The 21,316-nt window shown below is 45.9% G+C and overlaps 1 protein-coding gene across 6 annotated transcripts in view; it reads right to left on the reverse strand.

Annotated features, from left to right (window-relative positions):
* Window positions 1–21,316, reverse strand: part of LOC144163308 (multiple PDZ domain protein-like) — a 364,611-nt gene that overhangs the window by 40,151 nt on the left and 303,144 nt on the right. For all 6 annotated transcript variants that reach the window (XM_077694232.1, XM_077694236.1, XM_077694234.1 and 3 more), the window contains one exon: window positions 92–212. The gene's annotated coding sequence lies outside the window, so the exon portion shown is untranslated. The remainder of the gene's footprint in view (window positions 1–91; window positions 213–21,316) is intronic.

Consider the following 21,316-nt stretch of genomic DNA (forward strand, 5'->3'; position numbering starts at 1 on the left):
CAGCATTTGACGCACGCAGAAGTTGCTAAAATCGAGGAGGATGACTTCGACTGTTCATAGCAAATGTGAAGTTATAAAGAAAAGACGTTACCATAATTCCCGGAGATCTCAGCACGACAAAGAAGTTTCCGCAGACTCGGGCACCGTGGTCACGCCTTGTGTTTCTTCCGGCCAACCAGGTTTCTTTGATGCAAGCAGGCGAATGCCACCATCTGTTGGATAAAAAAGAAATGGGTCAGGCTTAATTAACACTTGTGAACCCAGTTACCAGGAGCGAAAGGTCTGTTACGCTTGGATTTACAAGGACTGTGCCCACAGTGCTTCAATTAACTTAGGTCGCACCAGCCACACTTGCGTTCAGGCCAGGCATGGTGAATGAGCGAGCAAGCGCTGGCGAAGAAGCTGTTAAGCCCTCGCGTAGTCACGTGGCAACGCAGCGGCGAGGCTCCGAGCGACATAGGTGCCACGCCTCTCCGCAGCGGATCACGTGACATGACGTCACACCTGCCAGATTTGGAATCCGGCGGCTCAAGGTCATTGCGACGTGATGGATAACATGTCGAGGCATGCTGTAATAGAGCTTTCGCTCTAATTTAATCAAAATGTCTGAACTCGGGACTAGACGTTGCGTTCCTCCCATTAAGAAGGGGAATATAGCTTGAGAGCTTATGTTTTAGCCCAAAATTCCTTGAAGCGGGGGTCATAATTTTTTTAAATTTTGTTTCCTATGTTTCGCCACGCGCGGATATCTTATAATGTTTAAGAGGGACACAATCGCTCAATCCATCGCATTCCTCACCCGATTTGACGATTCTGGTTGGTTTTATGCAATGTTTTTAGTAAAATTTAAGGTTCTAATATAAACTACCCCCTAGTATAACACTGGTCGAACAAGAAATGGCGCCACTCAATTCGTCTTTGGTCAACGCGTGGTTTAATATCTTAAACTGCTTCATCAGGGTTCTTTTCTCTGTGAGTTTATTTTGAAGTCCAGATCGCTTCAATTAAGACTGTCAAGCTTTAGGTGCCTTGCGTTGTCATGTAGGCGGAGAATATTTGGCCAGAGAGCGCTTGAAATTCAAACTGTCGAGGCAGTCTCATATGAAAAAAATAACGTCGATTTTATTTGGGAGGTCGTTATAATTAAGCGGTAGAATTAGGTGCAGTAGTGCAATGAGGAGCGAATTAGAGAAAAAAAAAAAAACTCAGAGGAACTTTTATTCAACAAACACAGTCTGTGAAGGTGCAGCCACTTGCTACCCCCCTCAACACTTTTCTTTTTCTGTTTCGAAACTTGTAAATTTTTACACTTCACAACAAAACTGCGTAAACTGGGATAAATTATGCGCAATGAACGAAAATTGACCTTCAGTACGAGCGATACGAAATAGGACTCCAACATACAGCTACAACATACGACAACTCCAACATACAACAACTCCAACAACTCCAGCTACAACAACTCCAACATACAACATACGAAATCGGACTCCAACAACTTACGTTTATCTACTCTGGTCGTTTATTTTTGAGCGGAGCTTAATGCAGCACAAGTCTCAGCAACAACATTGGCTGTGAATAGTATAATAACACTGTAGATGCTACAGGGCTGGTCCTGACGACAGTCTCTGCTGGTATCGTGTCACGCTCTCGGGAGCAAGTTTCTCCGCAGCGCAGAAATCGGTTCCCAATATAGCAAATTCGTAAAAAACTGGGGTTGATTCCTCTGTCATAGGAATCGGTAGAACCCGAAAGTGAAATGTGCAGCAAAATTTGCAGCTAAGCATGATTTGCGGGTCGGCGGCTGTCTTGTGCGTCTGCTTGGTGAGCGACGTCCTGCTTGCGAGTCGCTTCGACAAAGGTGTACTGGCGTCATTTCCGTGACGAATATGACGTCAGTGAAATCTTGGTGTATCGTGGCATAAAACACTTTCGTGTTAAAATATAAAACCAGAAAATGAACAACCCTAATTATAAGGACGCTTAGTACTAAAAGTTGCTTCCCCCAAGAAGACGCCGTGAACAGGGGTGCACCCTTTACAGGCTGCTTGCTTCGTTGTACTGGCGTCATTTCCGTGACGTATATGACCTCAGTCAAACTTTGGTGTGTCCAGGAATAAAACACGTTCGTGTTAAAATAAAAGGACGTCCTAGGAGCTGCATATTTATTTCAAAACTGCTCATATTACCTCTAAAAATGTTATCTTCTCAGCAATGCCTTTGTGTTTGGAACTGAAGCCGACGTTGGGTGATCGGAATAAGCGTGGTCTTTGTAAGGTAGCTCTCCCAGATTGCCTGTTTCGCAGTGGAATAGGGCCATCCATGAAGGAAGTATGTTTACAGAAAACTGCTCGAACTCTTGTGTTACGGAAAGTATACCGAAACAAATTATATAAAAATTGGGCGCTAAGACGGTGAGTAGGCGGTGGTTCTCGAGGCGCTGAAACTCGTCCATCATGTTCTTGTCGATGTTGTCGTCTGTGTGGTAGAATCGGTAGTCTTCGTCAGCGTTGGTGAGGTAAAGGTTGTTGACGTTGGTGCACCGGCTGAGGGCAACGTACGCGCCCTCCTCTTCACAGCTTTGTCTCCTTCTTCTTCTTCAGCGGTTCCCTTACGGGAAGATGACGACGGTGGTTGAACGCGAACCTATCTCGTGATGGATTCTTTGGTTGGCCAATTCCTAGGGGCATCCTGCCACAATCATCATCAGAGGTGCTGCGGACGGGGCACGGACGCGGGACATCCCTCAGAGCAAGAGATTCTTCGCATCTAAAAAATATCCCAGGCCATCTCCACTAATCTGAAACCTGGGGAGGAGCGAAGCATGCAGTGTATAAGTGTATTCTTGGCGGCCTGCAGTTTTTGCCAACAGAGATGAAACCATTGGGGGGTTTGGAGGCGTGGTTCAAAGGCTCGTTTCTTTGAACCACGAAGATCTCTAGCCCGAGCCGTAGACGAGTGCCCGGTGTTTGTTTAGTGTGCGTTAGGTTCTAGCGCAAGGTGCAAACGAGTTTTCCGGTGTTCTTTTTTTGTTCGCGTTACGAAGCGCTTTGGCGCGAGGCGTAAACGAGTGTCCCGATGCTATTTTTTTATACGCGTTACGTTCTAGCTTGAGGCATAAACAAGTTTCCCGGTGTTTTAGTACCGTGACTACATGAGACGATGATTACGACGACGATTACGGCGACGAAGACGACAGAAAACACCACCAGCCCCAGCGTCTAAGGGGCTTCGCCCCTTAAAGAAGCAGCGTAAGCACGCTTACGCATTAGTCGGCTGTCTTCGAAACTTACGTTCAATTGTTTTAAATGGAACAGAAAAGTTCTTGTTGTTTAGAAGATAGCATCAACGTGTATAGTGTCACAATGCAAATAAAACTACTTGCGATCAGAATATTAGAAACTGAATGGCGTTTCACCTATGTGAATGCCAGTTGTATCGGTTGAGCGGGCGACAGCCGCTTGCTGGTTCCATGTTTTCTTGTTTTTTTAAAGCGAAGTTTTCTGAGCTTCACTGATAGCGTTGACAAGCGCGAACGCACTGCAGGAAAGCTTGGTTGGTCGGTTGTAGGTTGTAACGCGCCGACGGAACGCAGGCGATGAGGCGTGCCGTAGTGGAGGGCCCCGGATTAATTTTGACCACCTGGGGATCTTTAACGCCTGCCGAAATCTCGTACACACGGGCGTTTTTGCTTTTCGCCTCAATCAGTAAAGCGGCTGCCGCGGCCGGGAATCCAACCCGCGTCCCTTTGTGCTCAGCAGCGCAACGCTTTAGCCACTGAGCCACCGCGGCTGGTACTGCAGGAAACCAACTTTGCACAGTCGGTTTCGCAAAACGATGAGGATGAGCGCAAACAAACAAAAAAAAAACGCTTCCCGTGATCGGAATCAAACCTGGGTCCCTCGCGAGATGAGTGTGACGTCCATCCGATTGTGCATTCGGACACCGTGAAAGAAGTTTAGAATTTAGATTTTGACTCGGGTTGCGTGGGAGAAAGCTTCGCGTTTCAAGAATCTTCTAACACGAAAGTGTTTTATGCCAGGATACACCAAGATTTCTCTGACGTCATATCCGTCACGGAAATGGCGCCAGTACACGAAACAAGCGGCCTGTAAAGGGTGCAACCCTGCACACCAGGGCTTCTTGCGGGGAAGCAACCTTTAGTATTAAAAAATAGGTTATATTAGAGTCTTTCAGTGTTTTACTGGTCACGAAACTCCGGCGCTCGTTTTATTCGGGACTGCGGGCGCCGCTACAGGCGCCACCGCCACACGAAGGTCATCCAGCCGCCGCGCGTGCGGCGTATTGGCCAGCTCTTGGCGTGCAAACGCTTGCTGCTTTTGGTGTCTGCGCCCTGATTAAGTGTGTTTTTTTTTCGTAGTAGTTAGCGATGAATAGTCCATTCATTGTGTATATCACCTGCCTTCAATGGGGTTTTATTTTTCGGAGTAAATTACCGTTGACTTCGGCCGCAAACGGCAACGGCTTGTGTGCGCTCTGGCACAAGCGCTGCGCCGTCGTGTTTACGGATTTTTAAATCTATATTGCTTCTTTTCGTAAAGCAAAGTTGTAATTACCACATATACCGTAGCTGTGCAGTCACAGAATGCTGCGGGCCTATCGATAATACCATAAAAAAACTGAAAGAAACCAAGTACGCGTCGTTCAGACTACGCTCAATGAATCCGTTGATTGCTCTGGAATGCACAGAACGCTAAAAGAAATAGCCCAATAGTATTGTCGTTTCGGTGAGTTGTTACATATTTGAGAACATCTAAAAACGCTGCAGAAACGCGAAGAATCAGAACACGAAGAGATATATGTTGCACCATGTGTCTTTCTGCCTCCACGCTTTGCAATACTTGAAAAAAAAAAAAAACAGGAAGCGAAAAAGAACAATAAAACTGATTTTATCACACGCAACCAAAAATTTCAGTGTTACGAAGGGAGACAAAAGAGCGTGGTCCAGCGTACAAAAATTTATTTTTTTGAGCTGCGATGTGCAGCACACGGAGAAAACAGAATATTTCCACGTAGCCAAGAACGAAGCAAAGCTTCTCTGAACGCAGCGAGCCAGCGATCTCCTGCTAAAAGACTAGAATGAAACACAAGCGTCGAAGAAGCAGTCCGCAGTGTGAGCCCTCATTCCCACAGCCGTTTTTCACCCCGTCACGTCACCGTCCCGTCACCGTCTTCCGTCATGGGCGCCGTTTTTCGACCGATTTCTCGCCGAAAACGGTGCGACGGTGACGGGAGGCCGAGCTCTACGTTTCCGTCACGTCAGCGTGACGGGACCATGCCCCGCGCTAAACCAGCTAATCAAAAAACAAATTTTTACGGCTAAATTTAGCGAAAAGTGAGCACAAACCATTTTATTTTCTGTTCGGATTAAAAACGCTCAATTCTAGGCTAAACTGATCACTAGGCAGACGACCCTGTAATCTGACGGAAATCTCCCGTGTAGATCCAGTCTGAACACTTCTCCGTTCCGTCAACGTCGCTTTTGGTTGACGTGACGGTGCCGTGACGGAGAAGGTGACGGCTGTGTGAATGAGGGCTGGCGTGCACAGATGAACGTCGATAAAGTGAGTTGCGCGTCGTTTGCTATGCATGCATTACTCTCGGAACGTTATTAATTTCAGATCCATGGAAATCGGATCGAGAACATTGTCGAAGAAACAAAAAATTAAGTTAGCGACAAGGTGGCACCCTTTCAATATCAAACAATATTGCCCGACGGGGGGTATGACAAACAGAGCAAATGGGCGCTCCGGTTGAAACGCCAGATTAGAAACCGGAATCGGCCACGCGCGGTTACAAAACAAACAAAACGAACCCTAAGGGATAATTCGCGGAAATGTGAAAAGTAAAAGCACAAGGACGCCCCAAAGCTTTTTTTACATGCGTGCCTGAGCGCAAGATAATACAAGTTTGCAAACAGGTAGTGGAGCACCGCTACAACCTGACTGATATGTTCCTGCTGGTTTTTCTTCCCAAGTTTTCCTAATGTTCCTGCTGGTTTTTCTTCAGATTTGTACGATGCCCTTAACATGCTTCATGTTAGGTTCCCGGCCTCGCACATTATTCTTTTAGGCGATTTTAATTTCCCTGACATCCATTGGAACTTGCCTTGTACCATACCTGGCTCCAGTAATTCCGAGTCCACCTCTTTCATTAATACATGCTAAGAGTTTAACCTTAGCCAGTTGGTTAACACCCCAACCCGTGCCACTTCTACTAGTTCTACCATATTAGATTTGGTGTTCACAAATAACCCTGATCTCATCCAGTCTCTGTCAGTCGTACCAGGTCTCAGCGATCACTCAGCCATTCACTTTCTTGTACCGAACACGCCGTCCAAAATTAGTAAAACTACAAAAGTAATCAGAGACTACGGACGGGCTGACTACACGTTAATTAATGCTGAACTGGAGACATTTTCACACGACTTTTTTTCTAGCTTTTCTGAACACTCGGTAAACGAAAACTGGCTACGTTTTAAAGCTAAAATCGCGGAACTTACCGACCGCTTCATACCGCTCCGTAAAATAACCGATAACAATCGGTCTGCTTGGTTCACGCCAACTTTAAGGCGGCTACTTAATAAAAAGAAGCGCATCTTTCGAAGTGCAAAGCTCTCGGGCAACATCAAAAGATGGGATGATTATCGCTGTGTAGCCGACGAGTACGCACACGCGCTCTCACTTGCCAAGCACTCATATTTTGAGCAAACGTTGCCTTCCTTGTTAGTAACAAATCCTCGTAGATTCTGGCAGGTGATCGGTGGAAATAACAAGAAACAAATTGACCTAGTTTCTGGGAGCGAATCATTCATTCCAAGAGAAAATTGTTGCCTAGCTCTTAACAGTGTATTCGCATTATCATTTGTAAACGTGGCGCCTACCTCTGTTCCTAACTTGTCTACTCACAACTATGATCCAATGGAGCCAGTACACATTGATTGGGAGGGCATAAGGAAATTAATTCAAAATCTCAAGCCTTCTTCTTCCCCCGGAGAAGATGGAATTAATCCCAAGTTTCTAAAAAACACCGCATTGTTTTCGTCCTTAATACTGTCCAGAATTTTTTCACAGTCTTTCGAATCAAGTACCCTGCCAAACGACTGGAAATTGGGGAAGGTGATTCCGCTTCACAAGTCAGGTAACACCAACGATCCCCACAATTATAGGCCCATCTCACTGACTAGTGTGCCATGTAAGCTATCAGAACACGTCATTTACTGCAACTTAGGCAATTTTCTTGAGAATAATTTTTTTACCAACTTTCAGCATGGTTTTAGAAAAAGTTACTCCTGTGAAACCCAGCTTTTATGCTTTACTAATGATTTCTTCTCTGCTATTGATCGAGGTGCTTTTATTGATTGTGTATTTATTGACTTTTCTAAAGCATTTGACACAGTTTGTCACGAATTACTACTTTTAAAGTTGAGTAAACTAAGTCTTGACCCACACATCTTAAAATGGATCGAGTGCTTCTTACATAACCGCGAGCAATTTGTGACTGCTAATGAATGTAACTCTCCTCCTACTGCCGTAACCTCGGGTGTGCCCCAAGGCTCTGTTTTGGGTCCCTTACATTTTTTAAATATATATTAATGACTTGCCTCGTAACATTTCCTGTTCCATTAGGTCATTTGCCGACGATTGTGTTATTTACCGTGAAATTTCGTGCTCTAACGATACTGACACCCTGCAATCTGACCTGGATAATATTTCTTAGTGGTGCAATACTTGGCTAATGAAACTTACACAAATAAATGCAAATCAATGAGGATAACTCGTAATCCGTCAAAAGTTGTGTCCCCCTCGTACCTACTTAACAACACCCCCCTAAACAACGTTTCTTCTTACAAGTACATCGGTGTTAACATCTCTAACAACCTGTCATGGCAGGCTCACGTTGATTACATAACATGCAACGCTAACCGAACTCTTGGCTATTTACGTCGAAATTTTTCTCTTGCTCCAATTAACCTAAAGCTTCTTCTGTATAAAGCATTAGTGCGGCCAAAACTCTAATATGCGTCGTCTATCTGGGATCCTCATATTCACATGCTCATAGACAACATTGAATCCATTCAGAATCGCTCAGCACGTTTCATATTGTCTAATTACTCTCGAACTGCAAGTGTCACATTAATGAAGGCTCATCTCAATTTGTATAACCTCTCAATACGACGCGAAAATTCACGTCTCTGCCTCTTTCATAAGATCTATCACACTAACAGAACCCTCTCTGATTCACTGTTTTTTCCACCAGCCTACATATCAGCACGCAATGACCATCGATACAAGGTTGGCGTTCCCTTCTGCCATACGAACCAGCACTTCAACTCTTTTATCCCTAAAACATGTACTGTCTGGAACCACCTTCCCGCATCGATCGTTTCAATCACAGACGCCAACGCGTTCAAATCAATCATTTCTGAGAGTGCATTGTAATTTGTTCTAATCCTGCTGTTTTGTTTTACCTTATGTTTGATATTTGTTGTCCCACTCCTCTCTGTAATGCCCAGTGCCTTGAGAGTAAATAAATGAAATGAAATGAAATGAAATGAAATGACAAAAATACGGCTTTAAGTTAGCCTTGTGCAATTCTAGGTCCGCGATGCTCTCAAAATGGTACATTTCTTTTTCCATTCTCACACACAGTTCATTTCCACACACTGTCGCACACTTATAATCGAAGCTGAAATCTCCCTTTGCTTGCCTTGGAATGGCGCGCCTTCAATTCTCACGCAGCTGCCCGTCGCTCGGTCAACAGAACAAGGAAACATTTTCTGTGCTATCGTTGTACAAGGAACGACATCCCGGGACGCAACACATGTTCGGCATCGTCGTTGCACTACTTAAGTCACATCACAAGAGCGCGATATGCACGCTACATTTTTTTCCCCGCACAAAACAAACACAACTGGCCGCGGCTCCGCAGTTCGAGCCAGCGCAACGCCGCCCGAGGAGTGACCTCAGTGAGAGGGTGGCGCCTCCGCGCTGCGGCGAAACGCAGCATATGAAGCTCTCCCATTGAGTTACGGAGCAGTTTCGTGACCAGTAAAGCATTGAAGGACTCTGGTTATACTTAGGGTTGTTCGTTGTCAAGTTTTATATTTTAACACGAAAGTGCTTTATACAGGGATAAACCAAAATTTTACTGACGCCATATCCGTCACAGGAATGACGCCAGTACACCTTATCCGAAGCGACCCGCCAGCAGGACGTCGCTCGCCAAGCACACCCACAAGAGAGCCGCCGACCCGCAAATCGTGCTGATTTCGCTGCTGATTTCACTGTTCATTTCATTTTCAAGTTTTACCGATTTCTGACAGAGGAATCAACCACAGTTTTTTCTTAAGAAAGATGCTTGAGATGTTTTTTTTTAACTTATAAACTAGCTTAGCCACAATTTTAGGGTATTCGTCACACGTTGAGTTTCGCGACGTTTACGCAGTTTATCTCGATGAGGCGACGCTAATTATCGATAGCGGTCAAAATACGCGGAACGTCCATTACACTAATATATTGCAAAATGATTAGAATGGCAGGGGCAATAGTCTGCTGAAACACCGGGAGATAAGGCAGCATAGGTATTTGAGCTAATCTTCCCTCCATAGTTTCGTCATCTGTCAAGACTGCTCAGCTACCGAGAGCCGCAGCGCTCTTTCGGGCTCGCACGGCATATTTTTTCTCATTGAATTTGGCTGAAAGCTTCATCCTCCGACGAAATGACAGCCGTGATTTTACGGTGCGGGGATCCTAGCGCTCTTGCACTACGAGTAATTTAAGCTCCTAGTTAAAGTCGACGTTCCCCTATACATTACGGAACTTCAGTTTTCTTACGCAACATAAAATCCGTCGAGCTTTAAGTAAAAACACTTTGACTGCAATAAAAACCTAAGCAAATGCAGGGCGTGCAAAATGCAAAAACAGTGGAGCTTAAAGCAAACCTCGGTGTGTTTGACTTAAAATGTCAGCAGCGGATTTTAATACCACGGCATGCCTGCCGGAAATTTAAGAGCAATACATCGGGAGCCGAGCCTTCATAAAACGATTTTTTTTCTTTTATACGGTTCCACTTTCATTCCCCTTTCCGAGAATATCCACTGTATGAGAGTTTTAGAAAAAATTTGATTGCACGAGTCTCGCAATCAAAGCGGTCTCCCAGTTTTGCCGCATAAAGTTGAGCTGAAGTTCGGGGCTTCGAGGTGCCCTGGGAGTTACGGGAGTTACGAAGGCGAATTGGACCCATACCTCATGTGACCAGTTTGACGTTGAGAGACGTTCGAAGCGTTGTAGGAACACAAATTGGGTTGAGGATTGCCAGTATTTTGGTATGTTGACTCTCATCTCCTTTTACGGTTGTCATTCAAGCTATATGAACTCGGTGGCACAAAAGTTTCCGTGATTGTTTGTTAACATTTCGGTATTGTAAAGCAAAAAAAAAAGAATTAGTGAAGATGCCTGACGGGAATGGTTAGCGAGAGCTAAGCTTACACGGCTCAGTAGGGAAAAGAGTATTTTCCGTAAGTTCTGTAATTTTTGTTTGGATTCTGACAAACGTAGTCAGAACGCCACGTTTCGTAATAGATCAAACACATGATAGAAAAAAAAATTGCAACCAGTGTCTCTCCATCAGTGTTCTTTTTTTTTTTTGTATTCTGTAAGTAAAGTGTATTCTCTCTCTCTATCAGTCCGATATGTAGATTTGCCCATCTTTCTCAAAGTGTACCTGCGCTGCTTTACTTTTTGTGTCGACATATAAAGTAACATTGCGCACAGCATGGACGAGATAATAAGATAAGATGAGATAAGATAAGATAATATAAGATAAGATAAGATAAGATAAGATAAGATAAGATAAGATAAGATAAGATAAGATAAGATAAGATAAGATGTAACTTTAAAGGGCTGGCTCAGAGGCCTATACGGATGGTAGGGAGGGAAAGGAGGAACAGATAAAATTCGCAGAACGAGTCTTCCCGAGGCTATATGCCAGCGACGTTACACCACGGGAAACTACTGAGCGTAGAACGTTAGCTTACGATTTCCAACTAGTAACAAATGAGGAAGTAATAAAAGCGCTCAAGGGTGCCGAGAGAGGAAAAGCTACAGCTGACGATGGCATAACCATGGTTCTTTTAAAGGAGATAGGAGATATTGTGCTGGAAAAGCTCGCTGCACTATTTTCAGAATGCTCAAGGACTCAAAAAGTGCCCATAACCTTGAAAAAGGACATAATTCTCATTCATAAGAAGGGAGATACCAAAGACATTAAGAATTACAGGCGCATCAGCCTATCTCACCTTTTACAAGCTGTTTGCCAAAGTAATAGTTACTCGCCTAAATGACAGCCTGGATCCCGAACAACCCAGACAGCAGGCTGGGTTTAGGAAGGTGTTCTCATCCATGGATCACGTCCATGTCGTCAGTGAAGTGATAGAAAAATCCGCGGAGTACACCAAACCCCTATACATGGCATTTATAGACTGTGAGAAAGCATTGCACTCAGAGCACACCGCAGCTGTGCTGGAAGCATTAAAAGACCAGAGAATAGAAGAAACTTACATAGGACTTTAAGACGACCTATATAACGGCAGTAGGGGCGGAATAATCCTTCACAAGCAAAGCGACAAATTCCCGATCCGGTAGGGAGCAAGACGGGGGGGATACCATCGCTCCAAAAAACAGTTCACAGCATGTGTGTGAGTGTAGCAGGGAGTTCCAGAAAGCTTGACTGGAAAAATACAGGATTAAGGATAAACGGAGAGTATCGTATTTACTCGCGTAATGATCGCACAAGTTTTCCAAAAAAAAATGATGCAAATTTAGGGGTGCGTTCATTATGTGGGGTAATTTTTTCGCGAAACACTTTTCAGCACAGCAAAGGCAAGGAAGATGCGGGTCAAAATTTTTACGATAGGTCTCATGAACATAATAAACATAATAAATAAAAACATAATAAAAACCCCGCACACCACCGCCAGCCGCTTTGCAAAGTGACGCAAAATGGAGTGTTTTTATGAATTACGGAACGTGCCCGAAGTGTAACAGACATGGGGGCTGACGCAGCAAGCTGAGCGCATTTTTTTCTTTGTCTTGTGAGTACATTATGTGCGTTTAGTCAGAATTTCTTCCTCATCAATTTTGAACGCATGCTTGCCGGTATCGCTAATAACGACAAGTCTGCGGCAATAACGTAGCCATGTCCGCTTTGAAAGGGAAGGGAACAAAGGTAAGCACGACCACCATCAGCTAAACTTTGAACACATACGACATACTGCTGCGGCAAGTGCAGGGTGCGTTCATTGCGCGGTAAATTAAAAAAAAATCGAATGTTGACAACAAATTTCAAGGGTGCGATATCATTACGCGAGTGCGGTCATTATGCGAGTAAATACGGTACTTGGACCATTAGAGATTTTCTGACGACAGTCTTGGTAAATAAGACCGCAGAACACTTGAAAAAATGCTTGAGAAACTACTGTCAGAAAGCATGGCCATGGTGCTAAAAATAAATATGAATACCTCTAAATTAATGAGTAATAAACACGCCCAAATCGTCCCCTTCAGCATATGCAACGAAAAGCTACAGCAAGTACAAGAATACAACTACCTCTGACAGGTGATCTGTGCTGAACCCAACCACCTCACAAGCGGGGCAGTGGGGTGAGGAGTACAGAGCGGGGTACATGCGGTGCAGGCGGGAGAGGCAAGGAAGGGTGTACGTTTGCATTAAGCGCCATAGGCGTTCTTCGGTGTGAGAGAGCGCCGGCTGTGCAGGGGGCAGTAGACGGCGGGAGAGGCGCTAATGAGACGTAATCTCATGAAAGGAAAGTAGCCGATCTCGATCTGACAGGGCTCCATGGAGAGGTTCAAGGCTAATACCCGCTCGGAAGGTGAACTCTCGAGCGGCTCTGTGTGCTGTCTCGTTCCCTCCCACACCCGTGTGGGCTGGGGTCCATACCAGCTCGGTGGGGGAGTCAGGGGGATCTTGAAGAAGGATTTTAAGGGCCAGGGCAGAAATGCGGCCCCGGGCGAAATTTCGAATGGCCGTCTTCGAATCGGAGATTATGATCGCAGGGGAAGGCCTTAGTGTTAATGCAAGATCAATAGCCGCCTCTTCCGTAGTCGCAGGGGAAGAAGTGCGAAGGGTGAGGGTGGTAAGAGGGGGACTGTTGGGACCGTTGATGATTGCGACCGCGTAGGCGTCGTGGTGCCTGTGTAGCTAGCCGCGTCAACATAAACAGTTGCCGGATGCACTGGGTATCGCTTCGTAAGGGCCCGCGCACGCTGCTCCCTGCGGGATCGATTGTGCGTCGGGTGTATGTTACGGGGAATGGGCCGAACGATGAATAGGTCATGGATAGTGCTAGGAATGGCAAGAGAGGATTTGTAGCGAAAGGGAAGTTGATTGGAAGTCGCCGGAGGAGAGATCGACCTGTTGAGGTTGTTGCAAGGCGGGCGTACTGGCTCACAAGATGAGCTTCGAGCTGCTCAGATGCGGTGTTGTAGACACCAAGCGATTCTACACGAGCGGTGGCAGCGCTCTGCGGAATCCTGAGCGCCGTCTTGTACACTTTTCGAATTAGGCAATCCACCTTTTTGAGTTCCTTAGAGGACGGTGATAGATAAGGAAGAGAGTAAGTGATGCGACTTATTACAAAAGCCTGTATCAGCCGCGATCGCTCTGCCTCTTTGAGCCCTTCGTGGCGGATGGTGATGCGGCGGAGGAGGTTGATAGTCTGATTGACTTGGGATTTTCTCCCGTGCTCCCGACTGCGCTATGAACAGACGCGTGAATAGGACGACAAACGCGCCCTATAGCCTTCCTTTAAGTTGGTGCTGCCATCTAGGAGAGGCGAAGCAAGTAGTTCATCATGACGCTAATGAGCGCCGACAGTTGGCACCTCGATGCCAGCACCTACGAGTACGGGGGACGCTAGCGTAAGCTGCGGAGAAGCCGACCTGCGGATGTCGCGCTCGTGACACGGTCCGCTCCTCCTTGCGCTGCAGTGGACCGTGACTCCACCAAACGATTCGCTGACAGCCCGTTCGGTTTCGTTCGCACGGTCGGCGAGCGCCTGTGGTTTCAGTCCGATTTACGCAATGCTCCGGCGCGTGCAATCCAGTGTCTAATGTTGATGCGTTTAACGGTGTCATACCGACGAAATATAAATAGCGACGTGCAAGTTCATATCGATGCACAATAAACATTCAACTGCCCCTGTGAAGGCACATTTCACTTTAGTGTTTTACCTGTTCCTATGGAAGAGGGATCAACCACATTTTTTGATAAAACAAGTGCAACTACACTGCCGCAAGACACAATGCGAGAATGCACACATCACCAGGATAACATACTGGGCGTGTTGGTTATTCATAATTAGAAAATGATTGCGCAGAAAGAGACACGCAAGAGACGTCCGTCGGTGTGACTGCGGAATCGTGCTCAATTTATGGATTACGAGGTACATGCCGTACATAATTGTTCAGGGTAATCACAAGCCTATATGGGGAAATATACATTTCCTTAGAAATTCCTCAGAAATTTCACAGAAAGTCTGAACACACATAGGTATGGTTTACTTTGTGATAAATTCGGGTTTGACCTCATCCCCATGTAAAAAGCACAATTTTTATGTATCGTTGCTTCGGAAGAACTTTCCTTGAACGAATTCGTGGTTTTCGCGTGCGGGCATTTCGTTGCCAAGGTAAATGTGCGTCTTCTCTGCTTTCGCCCCGTGCTTCGCAGCCTTCTGGCCTGCTTCAACAGTGTACGCGTTTGTTTTAACACAAAAGTGTTTTATTCGTAAAGACATGAAGATTTCAGTGACGTCATATCCGTCCCGGAAATGACGCCAGTACGACGAAGCAAGCGGTTTATAACGGGTGCACCCCTGCACACACGGTCTTCTTGCGGGGAAGCAACCTTTAGTACTAAAGAGTACGTTATATTTAGGGTTGTTCGTTTTCGGGTTTTATATTTCAACATGAAAATGTTTTGTGCAGGGATACACCAAGATGTAACTGACTTCATATCCGTCATGAAAATGACGCCAGTACACCTTTGCCGAAGCGACCGGCCAGCAGGACGTCGGTCGACTAAGCACCCTCACAAGACAGCCGCCGACCCACAAATCATGCTCAGCTGCAGATTTCGCCGCACATTTCACTTTCGTCTTTTACCGATTCCAATGACAGAGCAACCAACCACAGTTTTTTTCATGTCTGTATCATAATTAGGTTTTTTGTGTCCTCTCTTCCGGTGAATATCTACATTCCCGCGACGACGCATAGAGCAAATTGTAAAAGAACTCTCCAGCACTTCTGATAAACAATATCACATTTTCCTTCAGGTCTGGAGACGCTGTGAAAGCTTTGTTATCACCAGCACAAAGCAGCACTGCGTGATTTTCTCGTCGAAGCACGTACGCCTTCCGTTTCTGCTTTGCTTTTTTAGCGTGAGCTACACTGGCCGAGGTTGAGCAGTTTCTCGTGGCTCCTGAAGAGCCGTGCTACGCAGGGCGAAAAGCAGTGACGTCTCACGGCGCACAGCTGGCGTGTCGGAGCCTGTGCAGCCACAACTGGATTGGGTTGGATTGGATTGGATTGTATTGTATCGGATTGGATTGGGTAAAATTGGATTGGATTGCATTGGATTGGATTCAAAATTGTTTTAGCAGCAGTAAGCATGATAATCAAGCTAATCCTAGACAACCAGGAAACCTAAGAATAACCAGCTGAACCTTAGCTCACGCTAAGTATATTCTGGCATAGCCGAGCTAAGCCACTGCTAATTTTTTGTGGTTTCTTTTAAAGTGGCTATCAAATGCGTTTATTGCCGCAACTGAAAAAAAGCCGGCGAATTGCCGCTAGACAGCTGTAATGACGTATTTTGAGCGCTCGAAAAACACGAATACCCGGAAAGAGAGGAAAATCCTTAGAGCAAGTTTTTAAAGTTATCTTACGGGCATAAATCAGTATATTTTGGCTGGGGTACTTCGCAACCCCCTATTCTAAGTCATGAATGTGTTTGTTGACCACTAACAGAAAGCATTTAATATTCAGAGAAAGGTTGAGAAAAGTGTTGCAGGGTCCCTTTAAGATCGATTTCACAGATGCTCCTTGCATCGCCTTTTATTGGAAAGATAACTTATTTTATGTTTGTGCTGGAGCTGAGCACGTATAGATTCCTTCACGATTTCGCCGTATTTCTCAATTTGCTACATTGGTTTGTTCGAGACGTCGGAAACATAGCTAGTTGCGAGCAGCGCAGTTTCTGCAGACTCGCATGACCTATTTCGTTTTAAACGCGCAAGAGTTTGAAACCCCTTACAGAAGTAATGTCCGTTATAGCAAGGCTGCGATAATTACACTGGGACATCAGACAAAGTGCAATGTCAAAGAAGATACCTTGTCCTGTAGATCAAAACCGTTGGTAAGCTCTACGAAGAGCCACACTCGGCTTATGCACTATAATTTATTTTTTCCCCTTGGGGTTGTCTAACGAGACCGGCGGTGTTATTGAATTCCCAAAGGTGCAATCAGTAATCGAAGACCGACGTAGACTACGCATTTTACCGCGCCGATCATGGTAGTCTAATTACACATTTTTGGCGCAAAACTCTGTGGAGGTCGTTGTAGCGTTCGAATACCATCCATGCGTGAATGTCGTTTAATCACGGGCATGATTTTGCGCACCACCATATGTAGTTACGATAAATAAAGAATCAATTGAGGCAAGGATTTTATTAGCAACACATTGAGTTGTGGGCAGCTATTACAACATATTCGCTCTTTCCAACCTGAGTTCTCTTCCAGCTGGGCCTAATAAAGGACCACGAGAGAAGAAGACGGTAAGGTCACTGCGTTTCCCGGCCATCTCATCTCCGCTTGGATTGGCCTGTGAGCTTTCCTTCTTCTGGTGGCTGACCTTTATAGCCGTGGAAATGAGCGCAAAATAAAGAGCAAAGCCCCAGCCTTACGGGTCTCTTCCCCATCATCCCGACGCCGAAGGTGCCGAGTCTACGCTGTAGTATACGGCTTTGTTTCTGAAAGGTCACGAATGCAGTAAAGCGACGCCGTAGTAGAGCGGGATAGTACTATGGCAGCGGATATTCATTTAGAGAAGAGGCAAGCGAAGCGACGCTGTTCCGGGGCGACTTCACTCGTCATCTCTCATCTCGGGCAAACGAAATGCGTGATTGTGATGAGACAACGCCGAGTGTTAGGCTTTGGTTGCCCCTAGCGGTTTCGGGCTGGGGTCGTGAACACATGTGCAGTGCGAACAATAAAAGTGTCGTTACAGTTGGTCAGATGGGGATGTAGACGTTGCTTGATTTCATGGCGGCTACAAAAGGTCGTGGCATGCGGTTTCCAGTTTGCTTATTCCCTTACAAAAATTAGAACGTCCATTTTTGCTGTGTTTTCACCACAACAGTGTCTGCTTTGGTTATAGCAGTTCCCGTCGCTCATGTTTGGTTCGTAACTTGAGGAAAAAGTAAATACTTGAGCCCGTGCCGATGCGCCTGAGCGTTCTGGGGGCAATATCTCGCCGTCCGTAACAAACTATTTGGGTCCGCGACATCTGGATTATGAATTCCTCGCCCTCTCAAAAAAAAAAAATTGAAACACGAAAAAATGAAAAAGGAAAGTGTTGGTTTGGGGACATCCCCCCAAACAGTTACGGCCCAGCCTGAAGGCTGGGCAGTCAACAGCAGTAAACATTCTGCCTCAAACATTTACAGCAGGTGCTCCTTCTAATAAGCAAACCAAATGGCACTCTTTCAACGGACCATCCTCCATCCTTCACCCCTACCTCTTCACCCCTACACCCCCACCCACCTACCCCGAGAAAAAATTCCTTCGCTTATTTAACTCGTAGCATTCTATGCCGAGTACTCCCACCGCCAGGGCTGTGTAACCCTACATTACCACAAAACTGCAGATATCGCGGAACTTCCATTTATAATCGTTATAATAGCGCAAGTGGAAACAATTGGTAGGAAAAATTTTGTAATCGTAAATGGAGATCAATGGTAGAAAAAAATTTTGAAAGACAAGAACATAAGAAAAACAATAAAATGACAGAAAATGGCGAACCGTAGACCCGTACTGCATTTCCACAATACTGAAGATTCGGCAGAAGTTCCCCTTGTAATCGTTATATAGCGAAAATGGAGAGAATCGCTGGAACCGAATTTCAAAAAACCAAAAAATAAGAATAACACAAGAAAAGTACGAGAAAGGGCAAACCGTATAATGCCCTGCATTTCCACAATAATGGTGATGTCGTGGAAGTTCCACCGTTAATCATTATAATAGCGTAAATTGAGATAATGGTCTAACAGAATACTAAAAATTAAAAATAAAAACACTCAAAATGCCGAACCATGTAACACCCTGAATTTCTACAATAAGGCAGATTTCGCGGAAGTTTCACCTGTAATCGTTATAGTAGCTTAGGCTGCGGTAGTTGGTCGAACAGAATTTCGAAAAAAAAAACACAAGAAATACAAAAATACCGAAAATGGTGAGCTGTGTAGGGCCTGTTGCGGGTTTTGGCACCAAATGTTGCGGATCGACCGCCTCGTAGCGGTCTACCTACCAGGGAACGAAGCCGTGGGACCCCTGATGGAATGCTTTAATGGCGATGACTGAGTTACCATGACGATGATAGTAGTGCACGCTCCGCTAGAGCGCACGGTCTCTTCCTCTTCTTCGTCGCCTGCTGGTCTCCAACAAGGCCCTTCATTTACAAAAAAAAATGCAGGTTTGGCGGAAGTAACGAGTGTACGTTGTAATAGCGTAAATGGAGATAATTATACAGACAGGATTTAGAAAAGGCTGTGGCTTGCGTTCCGTCCAGACGAAACGATATACAAGTGCTAAAGTTCCACCCAGACCAAACGGAACACTGCGGGTTATCCTTCCGCACAGACGGAGCCGGCGTGAAATTTCTACAGTTCCGTCCAGCTCACTCTTCAGATGTGGTGTAGAAGTTGCGCCTCGGATAATGGCGCTGTTGTACTGGGTTCGATTCGCCCCAAACATACTTTTTTTTGCGTGTTTGTGCCAGCGTTCGTGCCAACTTCGTGTCCACTTTACAGTTGACGCGGTGAGAGCAGTCGGCCTTGATTTTGCACTCAACCGGCCGCTCCGCTACCGCTCACTAGAGCCAAGGCCGACGTATCCATCGCAAGAGTTCCGATCATCTGTGGTTCGTAATGGTGATCACTAATTAACGGTTATTCTGGCTAGCGGAAGCGGTTTACACGGGCACAGTTTACCACGGTTAAGCGAACCGCGGTTAGACAAAACCGCAGTTTGCTGCGTACACGACAGACGAAACTGCGGTTACCCCGCTAACCGTGGACTGAGCTTGGCCACCTCAGTTCAGTCACGCTAACCGCCGTTCCCGCAGCCGCAGTGCTTAAAATCACACAAGTCAGTTTGGACGAAGTGGCGGTGCATCAGCGGGGGCGAAAAAAAAAAAAAATCACCTGGCGTTCGGAGGAGACGAAGGTTCTCAAATAGCGGGTGCCCCAAAGCTGCCCCCAAGAGGCGCTTGCGTTCTTTGCGTCGCTCTCGCAGTCAGTGCGACTGCCCGTCAGCAGCGGCTCGTTTCCCATCCACCCGATAAACTACGACAAAAGCCGTGCTAAATTTGTAATTACCGCACGTCGTTCGCCAAAGCAGGCAATCATGGTGCGTTTTCAGCACTCGGAAACGATCGGCGCGCACGTCGGCCGTGCCTGCAAGCATGCCGGCGCGACTGCCCGCACGGCACTGAAAGTGGCTCGAACCGGCCCAGACCACGGCAGCAACAGCTTATCGCCACTCTTCGAAATCAATCTGATCGCGGAAAAGAACTTCCACATGCGAGAAAGTGAATGTTAGTGTGGTCGAAAATTGTGCTATGGATTGCAATTCGCAGTTGTTGAGATAGCGGCGGTCAAATATCCACCACGACGCTAAGCCTAAAGTTCCCGACACCGAGCAGACGCGAGAAAACCAAGCCGGTCGAGAGCTGTTGTGGAAGCCCCTCACCTAAATCTCGCCGCGCGCGAGTGCGTTGCGTTTGCGTCTGAAGCGACTATTTTACCGATACTTCCTTTTGTCTACACTGCTTCTCTTTTGTTTTTTATCGTGAAGTGAAGTGTTATCGTGAAAAGTTTGTTAATTTATTTTTGTTACGCTCAACCAAGTGACCGCGGTCACCACACTTAAAATTTCGCGTGTAACAGCCAAGACCGCAGTTTGCGATAACCACGGTTAAAGTTTAGTAACCACGGTTAAACTTAACTACGGTTACTACCGCCGAGTAACTCTAGCTTCAAGAAACTAGCTCTAACTCCGTCAAACGGAACTCCAAGCCGCTACCTCGACCACGCCCGCTTCACAACAAACAGCGAGAGCAGTCTTACTTGATGTTTAGCCAGCCGAACGAACCGCTTCCGCTCATTGACTAGCCAGAATAACCGTTAATTAGTGATCACCATTACGAACTACAGATGATCGAAACTCTGGCGATGGATACGTCGGCCTTGGCTCGGTAGCGGAGCGGCCGGTTGAGTGCAAAATCAAGGCCTACTGCTGTCACCGCGTCAATTGTAAAGTGGGCGCGAAGTTATCTGTTTCAAAACACTGGCGAAACCACGCAAAAAAATAAAATAAATGAAGCATGTCCGGGGGGAATCGAACCCGGTACAATAGTGCAATTATCCGAGGCGCACCCTCTACACCAAATCTGAAGACTGAACATGGCGTCTAATCAGCCGGTTTTGCTTCCGTCTGGACAGAACTATAAATTTTCACACCGGCTCCGTCTGGACGGAACGCTAAGCTCTATTCCGACTGGACGGAAGGATGACCCGCAGTGCTCCGTTCCGTCTGGACGGAACTTTAGCACTTGTATATCGTTCCGTCTGGACGGAACTCTAGCTCAGCCTTTAGAAAAAAATTCCCGCCATCTCCACGAAGTGAATGATGATGAGAGGGGCAAAACTAAAATGCTTATCGGTAAAACCATGAAAGATTCGCCCGCACATCATATAAAGACTCGACACGTCAAGCTTACCACCACTCCGTAGTGTGAGGTGATGACCTGGCATTTTACCAAAAAGGTCTAATATACCTATGTTTTATACTCTTGGTTTATTACTAGCGCTGCTTAGGGCAGGCACAAAAAACTTATTAAGCATAAAATACTTTTTTTTCTGTTACAGGTGGCAACTCTCCTAGACAATATTCTCCTCTGCTTTTTGTCCACCAGCATTCTAATCTTCTTTTCGTCGCCT

Source organism: Haemaphysalis longicornis, unplaced genomic scaffold (genome assembly GCF_048455015.1).
Source record: "Haemaphysalis longicornis isolate Haplotype H1 unplaced genomic scaffold, Haemaphysalis longicornis Haplotype H1 scaffold_12, whole genome shotgun sequence".
Classification (NCBI taxonomy): domain Eukaryota; kingdom Metazoa; phylum Arthropoda; class Arachnida; order Ixodida; family Ixodidae; genus Haemaphysalis; species Haemaphysalis longicornis.